The sequence below is a fragment of the Marmota monax genome, unplaced genomic scaffold (genome assembly GCF_021218885.2).
Source record: "Marmota monax isolate L192 unplaced genomic scaffold, Marmota_monax_Labrador192_F-V1.1 WCK01_AAM20220418_F8-fsc00089, whole genome shotgun sequence".
Lineage (NCBI taxonomy): Eukaryota > Metazoa > Chordata > Mammalia > Rodentia > Sciuridae > Marmota > Marmota monax.
Window position 1 is genome coordinate 5,680,423 of NW_026694744.1, and position 17,516 is coordinate 5,697,938.

The following is a 17,516-nucleotide window of genomic DNA, read 5'->3' on the forward strand; positions in this document are numbered from 1 at the left end:
GCATGCAATAATTAGAACTTCCTTGCAACAAACACATACTACAATGTACCTAATTTTAACTATCTGCATTATTCTGGTACAGTCAGTTTGGCTATAACACTTGTTTTACAAATGTGAAATTATTTCAATGAGATTAATACATTAGGGAATGACTTGAGTACAATGCAAATCTTGTGTTTTCTTATGCACATTTTCATCTGACAAAAGTACTGTGAATGCAGAAAACTTCACCCATCTGAATAGAGCTGTAGAAGTGTACACAAAACAAACACATGTGTATAAACATGTACCTCCCTCAACAACACAGCTACCTCAGTCCATAGCATGTATGAGAATATCCATTCCCATTAAGTATTAAAATTTCTTTAATTTCTGAGCATCTTTCTTCAAGTTACCCCTTCACAGTAACTCAGTAGCTGCAACTCTTCCAACACCCACTTTTTCCACAAGCAAACTTCAGGTCTCTTCAAGGGAACAGGATATACATATTGTAGTATTAAATATTTCCCAACCATTCAACATATGCAAAACTTACCCATTACCTTGCCTTTTTTAAAAAAATATGTCACTGGCAAAGATTTGTGCATTTTAAATGTCATGCCCCTCAACTATTGCTTCTGTCAGCCTGGTGCTTTCTTATCACATGATTTTGTATAGTGCCATAATTTTAATAATGCTTATGTTGCATTATAGTAGAACTGGCTGTATCTATCTTCCAAAGCTTCCCCAGTATAAGACATATTCTACTGCCAAAATTCAATAAGAGAGTACAGAACATGGAGACATGTGGCATCTAAGGCAACTGTTGTAGGGAAAGCAAATTGTCCTGAAGATGGAGACTCTGCTGACCCTCAGAGGAGGACAGAGACAGAGAACACAGTGAGCTTTGTTCAAAGGAGAGTTAAGATAAAGCTTCTGGAGCTCCATAGAAGTCTCCATGACAGAGACTGCTCAGCCGGTTACCAGATCAGTTTCTTCTCTTTGTGACACAATGACCTGTCTCTCTTGGGGGTCAGGCCTGACCTCAGAACAAGTTTTCCTGATGAAATGAGCACGGTGCTCTTCCTGCCTTCTGCCTGCTCCACTCTCCCTTTCAAAATCATCCTGCTTTATGCAGATAAGGAGGAAGACTTGGAAGCTGCATACTGAAGACAGGACAGGAGCAACTGAGGTTCCTGCATCACCATTTGGAGGAGACCTTACACCAGCAGGGCATAAATGACTTCAATAATGGAGACATTATACATTTGGGGGTCATTTAGTTGCAGCAGCTTTACCTTAACTCATTAAATCAGATGGGAGGAGCAATTGAGCATACAATGCATGTGCACCCTGTTCCAGATTAAAAGTCAAAGGTTAACAAGAACGGGATCCTAATTAGAATAAGTTATACTCCTACAATAAGCTATACACTCTACTGTCATGTATATCTAAAAATAACAAATAAAATGCAAAGATTAAAACCAGAGCTCTCTCACACTTGTTCAAGAAGCCTGTACATTTTCTATGCAACAGCTTCTCTATTAAATGTAGGGGTTCGATAATGGTGAATAAGGTATTCTCTCCTTGCAAGGAATATATAGTCTAGTTAAAGGAGGGAGAAAATGTAATTGATGACAAAAGATAGTTATGGAGCCAATTTTATTCCTAGGCATATGCACATAAGGATAAGGCAGGCAAAAGAATGATCAGAGAAGCTGTTTACTATAAAATTGAAAAACTACCCAAATAGCCACCAACAAGGGAACTGATAAATAAATTGAGGATCGTCAGGATCTTCATGCAATGGAACACTATACAGTAATGAACATCTATCTGCTTCTTCACTTTGCAGCCCAGTCTGATAGCCTCCAATCCAAACTATAAATTGTTTTTTTTGCCACCAAAGCACACCCCAAAATGTGAGGAGTAACATCTCTGCAAATACTAGAAAGAACACAAGTAGGATTGTGGGGAAAATTAATTTCTCTGATAACAAGTTTATTTTTCCCCAACAAATCTTCCCCATCTAACCAACTTGCCTATTTTTCCCCTTTCTCATTTGTCCCTTTCACTCTGTATCTACACACACACACACACACACACACACACAGCAGGTTTGTCTTCTATCACTTCTAATGCATTCATATCTCCTGACTCACTGAGATGAGTAATGGCTATATGGTTTGGAAAGCTTATACCATTTCAGATGCAAAAGAGGATTATTTGCCAGTCAGTACATGGCCATCTCCAGGGCTCACTATTTCTGTACTGGTTAATGCACATTACTTAGAATCCTTTCAAGACAGAAATCATCTGAGATTAGATGAAGAAAGAACAAAATATCAGCTTATATAATGAAAACCAACAAAGTGTATTGGCCTCTGGCATGGCTGGATGCAGAACACTGATGCCCTAAAAGATCATTTTGGCTAACCCCTAACTCGATGCTACTAGCTCAGGCTCTCAGGCAGAATTCCCCTGAAACTGGCACCTAAAGCTGCAGAGAGCTCCAGACTTACATTCCTAAAGGCTTATCACTACAGAAGAAAAAAGCTGTCCTTTGTCAGCAAAAGTTCAAAATACTCAGGTTGAGTGCTCTCACTGGTTCAACCTGGGCCTGCGGTCTGATGATCAGCAGACACTTCAGTACACAATGGTTAGCATGGGAAAGGAGAAGTTCCCAAAAGAAGAGAAGCCAAGTTCCAAGAAGAGGAAAGAGCTCCCAGAAGGGTAACAGATCACATATCCACACCCTAGTGTTTCTCAAACATGTCTGCAACATAGTGAAACTACTTCAGTGGGCTGTGAATAGCAGAATTAAGAATACGGAAAAGGATAAAGGAGAAGAGAATCTGATTGTTTATTTAAACTTTAACTATGTGTGTATGTGTGCATGTGTATACACATACACACGTGTGTATATATACTCATGTGTGTGAGTAACAGCACTGAGTAACAGCAGAAAAAATTCTTCATTTATTTTTGTGGTGCTGGGGATTGAACCCAGGACCTTGTGCATGCGATGCAAGCACTCTACCAACTGAACCATATGCCTAGGCCTCTTATTGTGCATTTTGATGGAAAAAATCAGAGTACTACAATCATCAATCAGATTTGTTTAAAAATGAGTACACCTACTCATTTATGGGAATATTAAACAAGTATTTCATATCTATCACTGTCTTCATTAATGTGGTTATATGGTTATTGTTGTAGATACAGAAAAAAGCATATCTGAGACATTTTTTAATATGAACTATTATTGCACCTTATTCAATCAATGGAAAAATGCTTAAGAATAAGAAATGCACAATTTGGGATTTCTTTTCAATATGACATCCAAACAAAGTTGCCTATGATTTAATTAGTTTTATCATAAACAGAAAGAAAATTATTTAATGACTTAATTTTTATGATCATCCTTAAAAACTTACTTTCAATCATGATTCACAAATGCTTGCTAGAGATAACTTGTTAATTACAGGAAAGCAAAAAAGAAAAGTCCTCTTCAGTTTTTGTAAATTCCAATTCTGCAGGATGTGGGACACATGGAAGCACATGTCCTACTGGTGTAAATCTGCAGCATTATGAGCTGTTTCCTATCAAGGCAACCACTATCATCAGCTGATGAGTCAGTCCATAATTATCTAGTACCCATGGAACCACTTCTTTTGGATATTAATTTAGCAAATCCTCTGTGCTCTCCAAAGCCAGTGCTCTTTATCGCCAGACCAACAATCATTTCCTCACCTTTTTTTTTCCCAATCAGAGTCTCAATTTTGCAGAGGCATCAGATGGAAATGGACTGGGATTGCAGTGAAATCGGGCAGGGGGAACTGAGGTTCTCTCCATTCTAGAACTTGATTCTTGATCATATAAGCATATTTGTCAATGTGAGATGTTACTGCTATTTTGAGTGGAATAGCTCTTCATTTTATAGGACTGTCTCAATCGTGTTAGGATGATGAGCATCCCTAGTACTTCCAACCATGTACCTATAGCACCCACACTGCATCTATCTTTAACATATCTTTAATAAACAACTTAAACATCCCCAGGGGCATTTCCCAACATCTGCCCCTAGTTGAGAACCACTGGGACACTAAAACAGGGATTGGCACACTTTTTTTTTTTTTATAAAGGAACAGATACTAAATAGTTTAAACTTTGTGGACCATATGATGTCTATTGCAGCCATGTAACTCAGTTATTTTAATGCAAAAGCAACCGTTAATTATATGTAAGTGAATGGCCAGAATTGTGTTCTAATAAAATTTTATATACAAAAACAGGTGGTGGGCTGGATTTGCTCCATAGATCAAGCTTGCCAATGTCTACTAATCTAAAGCAACTATGGTGATTCTCCACACCAAGTAAATTTAGGAAAGATTTGGGATATGTTGGCAATTATGGAGAATGCAAGTTTGGGGGACTCTGCTACACAAATTTTGGGGAAATTCTCCACACTCTCAGAAAGGGAGGCATTGAAGGAATAAACCCTGCTCCCTTTTCCTCACCTGTGGTCTTTTCTGGGTAAAGACATGATATCTTCAACAACTGCAGCCATTCTGCAACCACAAGAGGGACATTTAAAATTCTGAGATGGCACATTAAAAAGGTATCAAAAGGCAGAGACATTGTGTACAACCAGAGAAATGAAAAGTTGTGCTGCAATTGTGTACAATGAATCAAACTGCATTCTGCTGTCATATATATCTAATTAGAATAAATAAATTAACCCATTTTTAAAAAGCCAGAGACCCCGAATCTAGTTAAACAATCCTAAAATGGCCCTAGTTTCACGTTCCTTACATGAGATAATAAATGATCCTTTTCTTTATTTTTTGTTGTGTTCTCTATTACTTGTGGCTGACAGCATCCTAATGAATACACTTTCATCTTGGCCATAAAACAGTAAGGATAATATATTTCTGCCAGAATCAGAGTATTCAGATGGATGCTTGTTAGCGACTTCCCAAATTCCAGTGTTGTGCAAACAACAGCCTTGTTTTAGTTTTCTAAGTGTATCTCTGAATAAAAGGGATATTACTGGAGAACAGTGTGTTGACTGCTATCTCAATTTCCCTTCCTTTTTTTCCTCCCTTCCACTAGAACCCTGATTCTAAATGTTAAGATCTTTAGACAGGTGGGCCACAAATGATTATCTCCTTGTCCTTTAGTAGGTGTGGCCATTTGACCCATTTTGGTCACTAAGATTCTAAGGGGAAATTCTCAGCTTCTAGAAAGGATGTTCCTCCATGACCAAAAGTAAGAGCCACAAAAGGAGAAAGCTCATAATGCTCCAGTCACTCCATTTCTGAACCCAGTCATAAAATGACATGATACCTGGAGGTGTGGCAACTATTTTATACCTGTGAAGTGACAAAGTCTAAGGCTGACAAAGAAGAAAAAGGGGAAAACGCTTGGATCCTTGTTGATCTGAGTCAATGAACCTCAATCCAGGAACCACCTACTTTTAGAAATATAGTGTTTAAGCCACTGACAGTCAAGCATTCCTTTCTTTGCAACTAAAATATTCTGATAAACTTAAGAAATGTAAGAAAGACATTTTTGCTTTAAAACATAGCTGCAATTTAGATCATACATACACAAACACATAGCTGCAATTTAGATATACATACACACACTACTATGTTTTATTGAAGTTGTGATGCTGTAGTTGAGTTTTGACATCCACTTCCATAGAAATAGGTAGTAGCTGGATAATCTTATAGGGTGGGGCTTGGGGTCATTATGCCCTTCTTTTTCTTTTATTCTCTTAAGCAAGCCAACTTTTCCAGTATGGTTTTTCCACTTCCCTTCAGAGCATCTACCTGTAGCAGCAAAACAACCCATGGACAAAGGGGAACCACTTTATGAACACTTTTCTTTTAATCCTTTACTGAATAGCATGTATGGGTTACTATATTTTCTTTGTGCACAACAGCAGAACATAAACACTTAAAACACAATTCCTATTTAAGTTGTTTAAAATCTATTTGGGGAGAAAAATTCACTCTTTATAGTAGGAACATTCATACAGAGAAACATCTAAAGTGCAAAGTGAAATTGTTCAAAGCCCCATTTATGCAGAATTTTTTTAAAACCCAGAAAGATAAATATGTATCTTAATCTGTATCTACACATTCATTTGAAATTCCCTTCCCAATAATAACCACTTGGTGATATCTGATGACATAGATAGAGTCCAGCAAATTTTCTATAAAGGGGCAGATATTTTAAACTTTGTGGACCATGTGGTCTCAGCAAAAACTACTGTTTTTGCCATGCTGTTTTAGCCATAAACAACATATAAATGAATAAGCATGGATAATTATGTTCCAAAAAACACTATTGGTGGACACTAAAATTTGAATTTCATAATTTTCATGTATCATAAAATATTATACTTTTTTTGAGGCAGCATCTCACTACTCTGCCCAGGCTAGGTTTGAACTTGCCATATTCCAGCCTCAACTTCCCAAATAGCTTGGGATCATAGGTGTGTTCCACTGTGCCCAACTTCTTCTTTTGATTTCTTGGAATCATTTAAAAATGAGGACCACTCTTACTTTAATGCAAACATAGGCAACAGTTTATATTTGGCCCAAAGATTGTAATCTGCTAACTCTGACCCCTAACTATGACACAACAAAAATTCAGCAAAAAAAAAAAAAAAGTAAATAAATAACTTCTAGGCCAGCAATAAAACTATGAATTATGCCCAGCATAGTGTTATGTACATATCTTCTTGTGTTCAGATAATCTTTCAAAAATGTTAGCATGTATACCTGTAATAGACTACTTAAGACATCTTATATTCAAAATAAATGGAAATTTACATAATTTACATGACTGCAACAGTATCAAAGGGAGATAAAGTAAAGGATTGACCAGTAGAGAAGGATTAAATACTTTATTGCCTCCCCCCCCTCCTATGTGTTTCATCAACTTAGATAAATAGCACTCTATTCTTCAGCCTGTCAACGTGATCTCAACCGGAAAGGCAAATTATGAACTAATGGCATTGTAATCAAATTACAATCCTAAAGGAAACATCCATCAATAAATGCCCAGAATGTGATTCTCAAAAAAACCACAAAGTTGTCCCCTTTGGTAAGTGGAAAAATGTCAGATGATAAGGTTTTTAAGACTGCTGTCAAAAATTAATAAAATTTAAGTTTAAAAAACTCACCAGACGTGCTTTCCTTGCTAGGGTTGGAGAACAAAAAGTATTTTTGTTTATATTCCTAACAGAGAAAACCTTACCTAGATATTAAAAATGAAAGAAGTTTGCTTCAGAGTACTCAATTCTGTTCAAAAAGAGATCATTTTTATAATGACATGCTCTTTGAGCTTTATCTTAATTTGCTAATAAAAATCATCAAATAAAAATTTAGAGATATAAATTTTTATTAGACTTTTTGATATATATCCTTAATATATTAAACTATCTCTTATGTTTCACTCACTCAAAATAGTTAAAAACTAAGAAATTATAGCTTAGAACTGTGAATGAGTAATTTATATATCCATACAGGGTAGATTTTTTTTAACATTTTCTCATATTTTTGGAGATATTAATTCATCCAATTCTCCCCTTTTTTTGGACACAGGGTCTCACTTTGTTGCCCAGGCTGGACACACACTGCTGGCCTCCAAAGATCCTCCAGATTCAGCCTCCTGAGTAGCTGGGACTACATGCCTGTGCAGCTATATCTAGCTTTTATCAATTTTATTTTTCTAAGTAGATTTTTTTTCCTCCTACTCTTCCCCAATTCTAATACCACTTTTTTAGATTCTTATATTTTTTACGTATCTTTTATACACATACAAGCATATTTACAATTATGCGCCTTAATATCTTCACTCTATATCCTGAAGATCATTCTCTATCACTGCAGAGAATGTATTCAGTTTTTGCAACTGTATAGTGTTTCATGCTATTTTAATCTAAGTTCTCAAATATGAATTTCCTTGAATTTGCTATTCTGTTGTAAAGTGATGGAATTTTTGAAATAGAATTAAATTTAGAGGGCATATCACATAATTTTACCATTTTCCAAAAAAAAAGGAAACAAAGTCTATTTGATTGAAATCTACCTGAAGTTCCACCTACCATTGCTCAAGCTTTCCTCTTTACCACTGCTTCAAGTCTTGTTATTTGGTTAACTTACATGACAAATACTGCTTGTCAACTTTAATACTTCTGAGTGACTAGAATGCCCACAATTTTAGCATAAAATTTAAATACTATTTTAATGACAGCTCAAACTACCTTCTGACTTTAATCAGTTTTGAATACTATGTCTTTGAAAAACTCTACTCATGAAATCCAAAGACTTAACTGTGAAGCTATTCATCATATTTATTAACCAAAGTAAAACACTGGAAACAATCTAAATGTTAATGAAATAGGAAATCATTAAATAAATAATGGTATTTGTGGTTGTTAATTTTATATTTATAAAGAATGGTTAATGATGGGGAAATATAATATTTTGTAAAAACTTAAGTATGAAATTGTGTTTTCATATTATCTATGTGAAACAGATGTAAAGGTTAAAGAACAGAGAAGCTAAGTGATTTTTATCAGACTGGTGGAATTTCACATATTTATTTATCCTTTCCTTTGTATGTGCTATATTTTCAAAAATTTTACACTGAAGGTCTGATGTTTATTGTCAAAAAAAAATATGTTACAAACCTGTTGTTACTGTTGTTTGGACCTTAGATTTATGTGGATACATTATTAGCATCTTCTAAATTCAAGTTATCTGTTAATAAGTAATAGATTCCTAGGGTTCAAAATCAAAATAAATACAATGCAAAACTTGAAGACGGGCATGGAACTCATATCCCCATGTACCCCACTCCCTCATACATAACCTTCTATACCACTGTTTTATAGGACTAAAAACTGGTTTATTTGTATGTCCTTTCATTTTTATATAAACACTTGAAAAAAATATGTGTGTGTACATATATACATGTATATGCATGTATACATATATATATACATATATCTTATGTGTGTGAATATATATAGAAATATGTATCTATATGTTTATATGCACACACACATATATATACACATTTTTATATATGTGTATATATATAAATGTGTATATATATTTATATATAAAACGTTTTACAACACATTTGTAAGTTATTATTTTTGATTAGTAAATATATCTGGAGATCTTTCTAGATCACTATAAAAAGAATTTCCTTTTTTCACAGCTGTACTGTATTTAATATAACTTTTAAATAAAGTTCTTACAGACTCATTTGTTAAAATTTGTTTGTCTAGTGTGGTATTTAAAGAGAGAAATATAGCTGAGTGTGGTAGTACAGGCCTATAATCCCAGTGGCTTGAGGCAGAAGGATCACAAGTTCAAAGTCAGTCTCCATAATTTAGTGAGGCCCTAAACAACTTAGTGAGACCCTGTTTCAAAGTAAAATATAAAAATGGCTGGGGATGTTGCTTAAGGTTAAGTGTCCCTGGGTTTAATTAATGATATAACAAATAAGAGAGAAAAATATAAAAACTAACCTTTAGGTCAAATAATAATCTTTAGCAAGATTATCTACATTACCTATAATTCTCTCATTAGTACAGATGCAATGTTTATGATTAGAGAAGACTAAAATTTTCCAACTAGAAGGAAAGGGAAAGAAAATAAGTCTGAGAATGAGAGAATCCAGGTCCAGATGCAGGGCTGGGCCCTAGGCTGTAGGGGCAGGCTGCAGTTCCTTGCCAGGTGTGCAGTGGTACAGGCAGTGATAAAGTCATCCAATCTGTTGCATGAGATACAGAAGCAAGCACATCTATGATCAACAATATTTGACATAATGTGGAATGAAGTATGGTTTTACTCTGATTCATTCATAACTCACCAAATTATCTACTGTGAACCAAGGAAGTTTAATACAAATGAGTTTTACCCTCAAAGAATTCATAAGTGAGATACAAACCAATACTGGACTTAATTATAATGGGTCAACTATTACCATGATAAAGCGGCAGAACATGGCATCATACAACAGTAAACATCTGTTTTCATGCTTATAGTTTACCAGATGGTGCTGCTTCATGTAAATCTACCTTCTGGAAACAATAGGCTACACCAAGCAATTCTTCATACAGTAATGTTACAAGCAATAGATAGGTACAATGGCAATAAAAGCATTCTTCTACACAAACTGGCACTGTGACTCCTATCCATGTTCCATTGGCCAAAGCAAGTCCTTTGTTCAAGCCCTACACAATAAGGCAGGAAATATACCCCATTTCCAGCAGGAAGAACTATAATGTCACACAGAAAAAGCTTGCATTCAAGGAAGGTTCAAGAATTCAAAGTAAAAGTTAATCGAACACACTAGGAATAAATGCTATAAAAAGGGTAGGGCCCAGGATGTCCACCAGAGGCAGGATATACAAGGAGACTAAATTTTCCATGCTCCTCACAGTTAATATGGCTGGAGCTCTGGTTAATGGAACTTAGAATGTTATAATTCAATTTGGGGCATGGCTCTTAAAAACCTCCCACTCAGTCTTCCACCATTTCTCTCCCTACACCTGTCAGTTGAGCAGTAATATGCAGGCAACCTTGCATCTCATATTGAAGATTAATGAGAATCTATTTTCCATGTTCCCTTAATGACTATATGTGGCAGAGACTCCTCACCCCATCAGGAAAACTGGTTTAAAGTTTTAAGTGAACAAAATATAAGTCGCTACATATTGAGAGGCTAATCTTTTAAAGCAGTTAGATTATCATAGCCCCCATAAGGTGCTACTAAAGCATTGGGATGTTAGAGAATGCTACATAGAATAAGTTTAGATTAAAAACTTAAACATAAAAGACAAACAGTTTACCAGGTAAAACGGCTGCAATATAAAGTTTATTCCAGACAAGATGAGGAATTTATACAAAGGCTCAAAGGTGTGGCATCTTTTATGACTTTTAAGAAGTTCAGCATGGCTAGAGTTAGGGATGCATGTGTGTATACATGTGTGATTCGAGCTGAAGAGGAAGTTAAGGCTAGGAAAAAGAAGTAATAAGTGTCCAGAAATATGATATCCAAAGGAAATAAAGGGAATGTGTACCAAATCTGAAAAGGTGAAGATAAAGAATGTGGAGCAAGTAAATAGAAGAGTCAATTCAGAAAGCTTCAAAATTAACCTACAAATGCAATAGTAACTTCTAAGAGTCTAAGAACTTAAAGGAAGAACAGGAAAATACATACCTCTGCAAAGAGTGGAAACCTGTATTAAATATTCTTTGTGATTCATGTGGTCTATCACTAAGCTACATTCCCAGTCTTTTTGAATTTTATTTTGACACAGGGTTTTGCTAAGTTTCCCAGGATGGCTGCCCTACCACATCAAACTCTATTGCTTTCTTTTACTCCATTAAATTCCAAGTTTTCAATTCTGCAAAGATTTCAAGAAGATTGACACAGGGGTCGTAGCTCAGTGGTAGAATGATTGCCTACCAAGTATGAGGCCCTGGGTTCAATCCTCAGCACCACGTAAAAAAATAAATGAAATAAAGGTATTGTGTCCATCTACTTTTTTTAATAAAATATATGTATTTTTAGTTGTTGATGGACCTTTATTTTATTATTTATATGTGGTGCTGAGAATCGAACCCAGTGCCTCACACATGCCAGGCAAGTGCTTTATCTGTTTAGCCAAAACCTCAGCCCCAACTAAAAACATTTTTAATAAATAAATAAAATTTAAAAAAAGATTGAGGGGCTGGGGTTGTAGCTTACCTAGCACATGTGAGGTACTGGGTTTAATCCTCAGCACCACATAAAAATAAAATGTTTTTAAAAAAAGATTCACACAGGTGCATTAAAATAGGTTAAAATAATAATCTAGACCTTACATATTTTACATATATTTTTTCAAATGCTCTAATCATTGACATATCATTTTTCTCAAAAGAACAGAATTCCATGGTGGCACATGCATATAATCCCAGTAACATGGAAGGCTGAGGCAGGAGGATTGCAAGTTCAAGGACAGCCTTGCCAACACAGTAAGATCCTGTCTCAAAATGAAAATAAAAAGAACTGAGATGAGGGGCTGGGGCTGGGGCTCAGTGGTAGCACACTTGCCTAATATGAGCGAGGCACTGGGTTTGATTCTCAGCATCACATATAAATAAAAAAAAAACAAATAAATAAAGGTCTACCAACAACTAAAAAATAAAAAATTTAAATTAAAAAAAAAAAAGGCTGCGGTGTGGCTCAGTGGTAGAGCACCCCTGGGTACAATCCTAGGTACTCAAAGAAGGAAGGAAGAAAGAAACAGAGAGAAAGAAAGAAAGAGGGAAGGAACAGAACTCTTAAAACATGACTTCAAAATTTAGGGTGAGTGGTATATTTGTTGCTCAATTTAACTCTTTATACATGTCCCACATCTGGGATGATGGGACTTAATGGGGTTTAAGCTTATCTGTTTCAGATAAAACTCATGTTCTTATTTTCATTAAATCAAAAAACTTAGGAAACATGAAAAATAACTAAAATAAAAATTAAAGCCTGAGAGTAAATTGTAATTATAGGGAAACTACTATTCCTTTTCAAACTTTAGAAATATATCCTTCATAAAAAAGACCGTGCTTTCTTACCATTCTTAAAGGACTTCCTAACATAGCGGAATCTATACAAATCTATTTAAATGTAATCATAACTTGCTTGTTCAGCTTATAGTAGTAAAGCACAGGTTTCTTAGAAGTTCAAGTTGATGACTTTTTAACCATCATTCACAGAAAAAGATATGTTTTGAATGTCAAAATAGAAATAAAAGTTTATTCTCTGAGACTTGGGCCAAGAGCAGGCCATTTACTTCTAACATATTAACTTAAACTCCATTACATTCAAGAAGTACTGATCATGAGAATTGTTCAGGTAAACAAAATGACCATTTGTTTGCAACAAGTATCAGAGTGGATTGTATATGATTTGACTCCAAATTATTTAGTATGGAGGGTTTATCATATGCCAAATACTGTAAGCCATACTTGAAAATATGTTTCTGGAGGAACAGTTCAGGCAGAAAACCCTTCTCTTCTCTTTGCCAGGAAAAATAGGAATGTTAACATTGTTATCTAAAACTAAGGCTTAGATTTCCTCAAGATAACTTTCAGAGCTTAAGTACAAAATGACCTAAATTACTCAGTAGAAAACAGCATATTTTTGATATGATTTCACTATAAAGAACTAAAGATAGTCTATAGTTTTTCATTACAATGTTCTCAGTCAGATCATAAAAAAATGTGAGGTTAAACTCAACTCCACATTGATACAGCCTACCTGCATTCCTCTGCCTACAACTAAATCCACTTATCTAGTTTTTTTTTTTTCCATTTGCAAACAGATTAGGGAAGGTCATTAGCCATTAGGACCAGATGGCTCAAGTGTACTGTAAGGAAATACTCAGCATTCTCCTGTGGACTTGATTATCAGTTCTCCAGCACAAATTGTTTGAGGCTTTAAAAGTATTATTGCCCATTCTTTTTCCATTCACGTTGAGCTAGAAGTTTAAAGGCTATAGAAGGCAAGCATCATTCCAACAAGTAACTCTCCAGCCTAAAGAAAGAAGGCTAACTTAATGACCAAAGAATAACCATGCATAATTTCCCTAAGTGCAACAGATACCAGTTGGGCAATTATAATGGTTTTTAGTGGCCATTGTACAATTGAATAAATAATTTGAGATCAGAAGTTTCAATGAAAGTCTAAATTAATTGTGAATGTACAGTAGTGAATTTGAGTACTTAATATGCTCAACTTGACATGTGTATGTGCCCATATGTGTGCTGATCATGATGAAAACAGAAAAAGGCATCATTTGATCCGGGGGTCAGTAAACTTTCTCTGTAAAAGCCAAACAGTAGATATTTCAGGCTCTGTGGGCCATAGCATTTCTGTGGCATCTATTTGACTTTGCAGTTGTGGAACAAATGCAGCCATAGACAATACATAAATGAATAAGTATGGCTGTGTTCCAATAAAACTTTATTTATGGACACTGAAATTTAAATTTCTTATCACTCTTTTGTTTTCTTGCTGTTTTGTTTTTTTGAATCATTTAAAAATAAAGAAACATTCTTGGCTCACAGGATGTATCATAACAGTCCGAAAGCCAGATCTGGTCCATAGGTATTAGTTTGCCAACTCTTTGTTTAACCTATTCATAATTTTTATTTCTGCAATATGATTAGCTTTCAACGTTCAAGATCACTTGATGGTATATGAGTGGTAAATTTCAGGACTGCTGTTTAAACAACAACAACAAAAAAAAAAACAGTATCAATTTTTCTTATTGTGTCAAGTGTTAAATCAGTGTTTTCAAAATCACTCCTTAAATATAAATTTCTAGGGGCCCAAGGTGTAGCTCAGTGGTAGAGCACTTGTCTAGCATGTGCCAGGCCCTGGATTCAATCCCCCAAATAGCAAAAGGAAAATAAACACTGCTAATTCATCAATAACGTATATTCTCTCACAGCTAAGCTTCTATGGTAAACCCCAAGTGGAATAATAAAGAATAAATTAATAACATTGAACAGTGTGTGTGTGTGTGTGTGTGTGTGTGTAAGAGAGACAACAAACACCTGGATGGTCCATAAGCAGAAAACAAGAACTTGCAGGTTATTCATTTAAAGTACAAGTGATTTTCACAGAAGCTGACATTCTCTGGTAAACCTCAGAGCAAGAAGGTGAAATACACTTATCAGAGAGAGAAAGACAGATAGACAGAAAGACAGACATACTGGCTTGAAATGGTACAAAGCTTGAACTAGATGCCTTCTTTCCCAAACCAAGAGTGACTAGACTTTTTCAGCTGCACACTAACAACCCCTGGGAAACACAAGTTAAACATTCCTAAAACAGGAATCTAGTTCTGTTATGAAACTCCATCATTTCACCTCCTGACAGCCACAAAAATCAGCAGAATTCAGGAAAGGCTCAGAAGAGGAGCAAGTAGCATTTTTAATAAAATTCAAATCCAGAATGTTTGTTTTTTTTTTCATTGCTAGCCTCCAGAGCTCACTATTATCAGCAATATTAATGTAATTACTCAGGTAAAAATAAAGGATATGGGAAACTCTGACCTCTTGTATTTCTTCTTTAACTTCTCCATTTCCCTGGGAAATATTTAATTCTGAATAATACAAAAATTTAAAAAATAGAAGTTTCATAGTATCTAAATAAAAAAAAAAAACAAAGGAATCCATAAGTACATACTTTTATTCTTCCTCAAATATGCTTTTAACAAAATTAACACTTTATTAGTCACTTCTATATACCACAATATAACCCATGCAGCTATCAGAAAATATAAAATAAAGCACCTCCAAAATGTACCTAATTCTGTAAGAAATATCTTTATATTAATAGTTGGGACCCAGTTATTATCTCAGAGTGCTTAACGAAAAGAAGTCAGGAATTCAATTCAGGAACACATTGCTCAGTTAAATAATACCTGTATGAATTTGGGGTTTCAAATCACCTCTCTTAAGCAAAAGGGGCATAATCATATGTTTTTCTACTGAACTATATTCTTTTATAAACATTTGAAAGAGTGCATCTGCTTTACAAATGAAATAGTCAATACAAAGTGCAGTAACAATAAAAATATATGCCTAGTTTTATACTATTACTGGTTTATAAAGCAATCATCTGTAATGCTCTCATCTACAAAGATGGAAAATGATATATAACTGTTACCAGGGAAACGGTGAAGTTACACTGCATGTAAACTATAAAGCAGTTTAATAACCAGAAAATTAGAAGAACAAGTAAAAAACACCTTCAGATAGAACCATGACACACTGTGCCACCCACATAGGATGTGATCAAGGGTCACAACTAACACAGATGGTGTAAAGGGCTGCAACCACTTGCCAGCTATTCTGATGCTTGGCAATAATTTTTTAAGTGATTATCAAAAGATGGCACTGGGTACTTGAGAGGTAATTTGAATTCTGACTTTTCACATGATTAAAGGGCCACAGATTCTGTGAACATGGTTGAATGTACTTTGGAAAGCCAAACGTGTAGTTTACTAATTCCTGTTTGGATTAATATTCTCTTGGAATGCTCTGTAATTACCACTGTCTTAACTCACAGATAGGACACTTGGCAAATATCAGTTATAGGAAATGCTTTTAGAATCAACCTTTAGAAACTCAAGTTCATAGGAACCAAAGACAAGGCTAACATCCAGGAAAACTATGTATGTTTGCCTCTAAACCAAGAGAATTTTAAACACTCAAGTAACCATGTAGATCAAAGCTAAATCCTTTAGGAAGATTATCCATTCTGAAATCAGGAAAATCCTGCCATGTAAGCACTTTTATACTTCACCTTTGAGAAAACAACTTGATTTCTGTGAGTATTTTAAACACACATGCTCAAGACTTTCTTCCCTCAAGGGCAGAAACCAGCAGCTGCAAACGTTTTTCTGCAGGCCAATTGCCCTCCAAAGGTGTCTCTGTTTCAGCCTGGGGACCATTGTTAAGCTCACAATGAAGAAAAGGAAGAATTCCTGTTGATGGTAGATTTTTTAACTGGTACAGTGGCTCAGAACATATGCACCTTCTTTCTCTAAACACTCCATTGGATCACAAGGAGGACAGAAAGTGAAATTCATTCTCATTTACTAAAATTTAAACACTCTTTTAAAATAAGATACTAATTCTACCCACCTACACAGCCTGGCTTGGGTTTTACAAATATTCAGGTTTGTGAATATCATCAAAGTATGCTAGAATTGATTAACATTAATATAAAAAAAACATCTTTCCCCTGACACACAGCACTGACCTCTCCAAAGCTCCTGTTAAAGGACTACACCGGAGGTCTAGATGTTTTGTTAATCTTGTTGGTTTTAGCACTCCAGGCCACTAACACTTAAACTATACTCTTAGTGGAACTTCTCTCTTCCTTTAGTGATATTTCTGTCCATCACACAGAGGGCACCACACAATCTCTAAACTTGCCCATGGCTATTTGCTTACTATGGTTCATCATTTGACAGCTGTTTATAATCCAGCCATAGGCAGAAGCACACAAGAAGTTAATAGAACAGTGGTGTGAAGCCATGGCCCTCTATGATATCAATGTAAAACCAAACAATTTGCTACACTACAATCATCCACTGCTTAACACATCAATCTTCTGATCTGCAGAGACCTCTCGTGGGCGGCTCTAAGGAGCACATATTTACTTACCCATCACCAGTCTACCCAATGGAAGTTACATCGGCCCCCTTTCCCTGGAGAAATCTGTTTAACATGAAGATTGACCCATGTGAATACAGAGGGCAGGTGAAAATGATTAGGAAGAACAAAGACCTGTGGATGTTGGAGAGAGGCCCATCTGAATGGCAATATCCAAACTGAAAGGTTGAGATGGCCCAGATGGAATTTAGCAAAGCAAAGTCAACATACTCTTCTGCCTCAGGCTTTTGGAGGCTGTTCATCCCTGCCTGATGCAATCAACACATCTCA

General features: G+C 35.4%; 1 protein-coding gene across 5 annotated transcripts in view; it reads right to left on the reverse strand.

Annotated features, from left to right (window-relative positions):
* Positions 1 to 17,516, reverse strand: part of Frmpd4 (FERM and PDZ domain containing 4) — an 810,201-nt gene that overhangs the window by 546,571 nt on the left and 246,114 nt on the right. The gene's annotated exons all lie outside the window — the stretch shown is intronic.